General features: G+C 35.2%; 1 pseudogene; it reads right to left on the bottom strand.

Moving 5' to 3' along the window:
* Positions 1–2699: 2699 nt before the first annotated feature.
* On the bottom strand, positions 2700–3380 carry LOC147792269 (secreted RxLR effector protein 161 pseudogene; annotated as a pseudogene).
* Between the last annotated feature and the right edge of the window lie 2900 nt (positions 3381–6280).

The following is a 6280-nucleotide window of genomic DNA, read 5'->3' as shown; positions in this document are numbered from 1 at the left end:
CATGAACAAATTCTACTTTTCAAAGGCAATCGACCTAAATTGAAACCAATCACCTTTATATTCAAGGTTCTTCGTCCACAAACTTCTCATGACCTTTTTTAGTGTTGATGATGTCGATGACACTTTATCGCATTCGTCTTCAATTCTGCTTGGTGACCCATTCTCATTCAAGGCGACATAATTACTAATAATGTTTTTTTTTAGTTTTTATTCATGAGATAAATAATAAATATCGTACTATTTGCAAAATTTGTATCAGTAATTAAATTCTAAAAAAACATTTAAATTCTTAACAAAATTCTAAAAACAAAAATAAATTTTTTAAATAAATACTTTGACTCAGTTCTAAAAATATTAATACAAGTGAATAATAATACAAGTGAATAATGTGAGCTAATAAAATTGTACTAACTTATATCCTAACTTAGTAGAACAAATTACTAACTTGTAGAATAATCTTAGTAAAACTGATAGTAAATTTAGTAGAATAAATTACTAACTATAGTAGAATTGGTCTAAAATTTGTGGACCAAGTTTTGCCGTGGTATTACGAAGATGGTTAGTGATATGAGAGGGAAGTTTAGGAAGCTAGTTAGTGATTTCTCCTCTATAAAAAGTCATTAGATGTATGTTCTTTTCAGTACAACATGAACAAAGATAATTGAAAAGCTTAGTGCTTAAGCTTTCTTTGCTTCAAAAGATCTCTCCCCTCAAGGTGTTCTTTTGCTTCTTTTACTTGTTTCGATATATTCCAATCGAAGTCACATCTAACAATAATAAATTCATATAAACTTGTGCAGAACTTGATGGTGTTAATATAACACATGCGGAAGCAATTTGGATCTTAAGCCCTCTAAGTTCATCAATTATAGTAAATTAGCTAGCATATTCAAAAGCATTAAAACTCAATGAGTTTGAATACTAACCTTTTGTCGCTCAAGTTTCTTTTTCCTCACGAATCGGTTCCGGACCACCACTAGTGTCTTCTCCACTATTCTCCGACCTTAGAACGGGATTGTGGAATCCGGTGAGTGACTAACTTGGGAGGGATTTAGTATATATGAAGAGAGAGTTTGTGAGAGGTTTTTCTCAAGGTTTTTTCCAAAAGGAAGACCTTCCATGTACCATGATCACTCTATTTATAGAGTCATGTTTGCATGTTCATGCAAATTGGAGATTCCCAAATTTTGACACTCAAAATTCCCCTCAAATGTTTGGGATTATGTGGCAAGCATGCAAGTTTGAGTTCACCAAATTTTCACACTCAAAATTCGAGTAAAATTTGTGGGGTTTATTTGCCAAGCATGCAAGTTTGGTTAATTCAAATTTTGACACCTCAAAATTCCACGAACTCAAAAATGGATTTTTCCATTAAATAAAGTCAACATTTCTACTTTCTTCCTTTTGATTCAACAATTAATTTGAATAATTAATTTCAAATTAAAGTAATATTAAATGATTAATTAAACTATTTATAAATGTCAATCTCAATCAATTCCGACACATATTTGATTAAAATCTCAGATTCGATCTTTTTGTTTAATTCATAAATAAAACAAAAATGCAGTTAAATATATCGTATATATGTAGCACATAATTTCCTAATTTGAATTCGAAAACTTCAAACTCACTTGTTACACTGTTCTATGGTTTAGTTCAATATGAGCTAGTAGAGGGACCTAATGGACCTATTTCTGTGCATTTGATATAACTATGATTAGTAAGTCGATCCTTCACAGGTTGTTCGTATCTAGAGCTGGGTCAATTTACCGTTTTACCCCTGAAGTTACTTCTTGTGCCTTATGTCTCACTGATCCTCTAATGAACAATTGATTTGTGGTCCAATCAGTAAACTGAATCCCTCTCAGGCCCATGAGAGGGTGGGGCCCCTTATTCAAGACCTGGAGTCAGTGCTTAAGGGAACTACCTCTTTTCTATCCCTAAAAGTGGGTAGGAGTGAATTCCATCTTGCACCCCACGTCCCCAGCCATTCACCTAGTCTTACCCCTGAAATGGGAGGCCTATTGAGTTGGCGAACTCGAGCCACTCTCACCCATGCAAATCTAAGGATAAATCCGAATAAACAGGAGTTCATGGTTAGCTCAAGATTAAAATCGAGTTACCTAGGTCATCAAATGGAAAGAAAACCAGTCTCAACAGTAAACGACATTATAAAGTGAGAGTGATTTTCTTTATGGTCTGATCTTATGCAATACTCATTGCATAGGACACCCCCACTCACATGTTTCCACATGTACAATTTAGTGATCACATTGTTTATGTCATATACAAAAGTGGGCCTTATCCATAGTGTCCCCAAGATAAGGTACTCAGCCTTATCCCCATACTATAGATCATTTTGACTATATACTTGAACTTGATCCACTCTTATATCTCTACATATAGTTCAAGTAATAATACTATAGTCAGAGTGTTTTTAGTTTATTGGATTTAAATTAATAATCGTAAAGTTCACTTTATTCAATAACATTCTTTACTGAATAAACAACAATAATAACTTTATTGAAAATAGAATATGTTTTTGTTTACAAACTATGAGTTTTAGGACATAAAACTCAACAAACTCCCACTTGGACTAAAACTCTAGTGGGGTTTTATAATGTTGAGTAGAGAGAAAGACATAAACACAATAAACTAGGGCATCACATACTCATGCCTTTTCTCCCACGTGCCCTAGATTACATTACTCGTAGTCCTAGACTCACTAGGTGCCCTTCAAACACTTTAGCCATGAGGGGTTTTGTAAATGGATCAGCAATGTTGTGCTCTGAAGCTATATGTGTGACGATCACATCTCCTCGTTGCACAATCCCTCTTATGAGATGATATTTGCGCTCAATATGTTTTCCTCGCTTATGGCTTCTTGGTTCTTACGAATTTCCAACTGCTCCACTATTATCACAATAAAGAGTGACGGGAAGATGCATATTTGGAACGACTTCCAAATCTGTTAAGAACTTCCTAAGACATACAGATTTTTTCGCTGCTTCACAAGCAGCAACATACTCAACCTCCATGGTGGAATCAGCAATGCAACCTTGCTTTATGCTTCTCCATATTATTGCTCCTCTGTTCAGAGTGAAAACAGATCCCGATGTTGATTTCCTCGAATCTATATCGGTTTGAAGATCTGAGTCAGTGTACCCTTAAAGGATCAGATCCTTAGCGCCGTACATTAGCGTATAGTCCCTCGTTCTCCTAAGATATTTGAGGATATTTTTAACGGCATTCCAATCAATATGTCCCGAATTGGAGTGTTGTCTACTGACAATTCCAAAAGCATAGCAATGTCTGGTCAGGTACACAGCATGGCCATACATCAAACTACCGACTGCTGATGCATAGGGAATATGTCTCATATCCTCAACTTCTTGAGGTGTCTTAGGACTTTGTTCCTTCGACAAATGAACTTCATGCATGAAAGGTAAGAATCCTTTCTTGGAGTCCTGCATCTTATATCGAACTAACATTTTATCGATGTATGATGCCTGAGACAATGCTAGTGTTTTGTTCTTACGATTCCGAACAATTTGGATTCCAAGAACAAACTAAGCCTCTTCCAAATCTTTCATTTGGAATAGTGTCGCTAGTCAATGGTTAATGTCAATCAGAAATCCAACATCATTCCCAATAAGTAGGATATCGTCAATGTACAACACTAGGAAAACTACTGTAGAGTTGGCTATCTTCTTGTAAACACAAGGTTCATCAACATTTTGTTTAAAACCATAAGATTTGATCTCAGTATCAAATCTTCTATTCCAAGATCGAGATGCTTGTTTCAACCCATAAATGGATCTTTTAAGCTTGCAAACCTTTTGCTTGTGATCCTGTTCAACGAACCCCTCTAGTTGAGCCATATAGATACTTTCCTGAAGATTGCCGTTTAGAAAGGCAGTCTTGACATCCATTTGCCAAATTTCATAATCATAAAATGTAGCAATGCACAAGATTATTCTTATTGATTTAAGCATAGCAACAGGATAGAAGGTTTTTTCATACTTCACCCCCTCTCTTTAGGTATAACCCTTTGCTACAAGTCGAGCTTTAAAGGTTTGTACCTTACCAGCTTGGTCTCGTTTCCTCTTGTAGATCCATTTGGAACCAATAGATTTTACCCCATCTGGTTGATCTACAAGTTCCCAGACTGAATTGAAGTACATTGACTCCATTTCAAGATTAATGGCTTTGATCCACTGATCTCTATCTTCTTCATTCATTGCCTGTTTATAGGTCAATGGATCCTCAACGTCATCATCAGGTATGATGACCTGTGTTTCTGCCAAACCCAAGTAACAATCGGGTTGAGTTATAACACTCCCACTACATCGAGGCATTCTCAATTCTTGAGAAGGATGTGATTGACCAAAAGTACGAGCTCCATCAACAACCCTTGTTGAAGGACCAACCTAATCAACAACTCCTTTTGTTTTATTAGTTGGTTCTTTAGATATCTCACTCACTACTAGTTTGCTGCGAGATTGATGATTTCTTACGTGGTCTTCCTCTAAGAATGTAGCGTTTGTTGATACAAACACTCTATTTTCTTGAGGTTCATAAAATAGACCACCTTTCTTCTCTTTGGGGTATCCTACGAATAGGCATAATTTTGAACGACATTCTAATTTCTTGGGGTTTTGCACGAACACATGTGCTGGGCATCCCCAAATCCTGAAGTGACGTAAACTACCTTTATGCCCTCTCCATAACTCATAAGGTGTTTTTGAAACACTCTTATAAGGAACCATGTTCAAAATGTATGCAACAATCTCCACTACATATCCCCAAAACGAATCAAGTAATCAAGCGAAACTCATCATAGACTAAACCATGTCTAATAGAATTCTATTTCTGCTTTCCGATACACCGTTCTGTTGGGGTATACCAGGGGCTGAGAGTTGAGACGTTATTCCATGTCCTATCATATAGTCCTGGAATCTTAAGTCCATATACCCTCCACCTCGATCTGATCGAAGTGTTTTAATAGTTTTTCCAAATAGATTCTCAACCTTAGCCTAAACTCTAAACTTTTCAAGAGCTTCGGACTTGTAATGCATTAGGTAAAATAGTCATACCTTGAATAATCATCAATAAAACTGATGAAATATTCATACCATCCTCATGCTTTGACATTCATTGGACCATAGAGATCTGTATGCATGAGTTCTAAGGTTTCTTTGGCTCTATAACCTTTTTTGGAAAAAGGTCGTTTAGTCATTTTACCCTCAAGACAAGACTCACATGGAGGTAGAGAGTTGTCTTCTAACTCATTTAGAAGTCCCCTTTCAACCAATCTCCCAATCCTATTGAGATTAATGTGGCCTAGTCTTAAATGCCAAAGATAGGTATTAGGAGAAATCTTTTGTCATTTATTTTGAGTTTCAGCAGTTTTAAACATCACGGTATTTAAAATAGCTTTTGTTTAGCTCGGTTTTAACATACATAAGTTGTTTTCTAGTTTTGCAGAACAAATATGAATACCTATTTTGCAAATGAACACTTCATTGATTTCAAAACATACTTTATACAATTGTTCTAATAAACAAGAGATAGATATTAGATTTCTTTTTATTCCCGGAACAAAAAGTACATTATCTAATATAATGAATCTATCTCCAAAAAACAACTTAAAATTTCCTACTGGTCTTGCTGAGACAATTTCTCCTGTTCCAACCCTGAGTGTTATCTCGCCTTCCGCAAGCATTCTCTAGTATAGTTACCTGAGAAAAAAAATATATATTTCTAAAACTAAAACATACTTCTACTACTAAAATATATTTCTACAACTAGTAAATCATATGTAACACCCAAAAATGAAGGAAAGCCACCTATGCAAGACCCAAAGGATCCAAGGAAGGAAATTAAGAGGATTAAGCAAGGAAAGGGTCTTAGCAAGTCATTTCTATACCATAAGAAGTAATCTTAAGGACTCAAGACCTTTGGAGAAGGAGTGGGAATGAAAGTGTAAACGAAAAGGACAAAAGGTCATTTTTCCAATTATCAAGGATCTTTCTGGATTTTTAATTCCTTATCTAGAAGGAATTTCAAGATGTTCAAGAAGGGAAAAATGACAAAAATGGGATGAAATTTTTTTAGGAATATTATGGATTTTTCGAGAAAATAATAATAAAATATTCGGAAAGTGGTAAATTACAAAAATACCGTTGAAGTTAAGGATAATTACAAATTTGCCATTCTGCTAAAAAATCAGAACCTTCACAGTTCCTTCTACACAAAATCCTTCGAATCTTGACTCTTA

This window comes from Cucurbita pepo, chromosome 6 (assembly GCF_057944985.1).
Source record: "Cucurbita pepo subsp. pepo isolate OVF chromosome 6, ASM5794498v1, whole genome shotgun sequence".
In the NCBI taxonomy this organism is placed as follows: domain Eukaryota; kingdom Viridiplantae; phylum Streptophyta; class Magnoliopsida; order Cucurbitales; family Cucurbitaceae; genus Cucurbita; species Cucurbita pepo.
The sequence above is the reverse complement of the archived record's forward strand: the minus strand, read 5'-3'. Positions and strand labels throughout refer to the sequence as shown.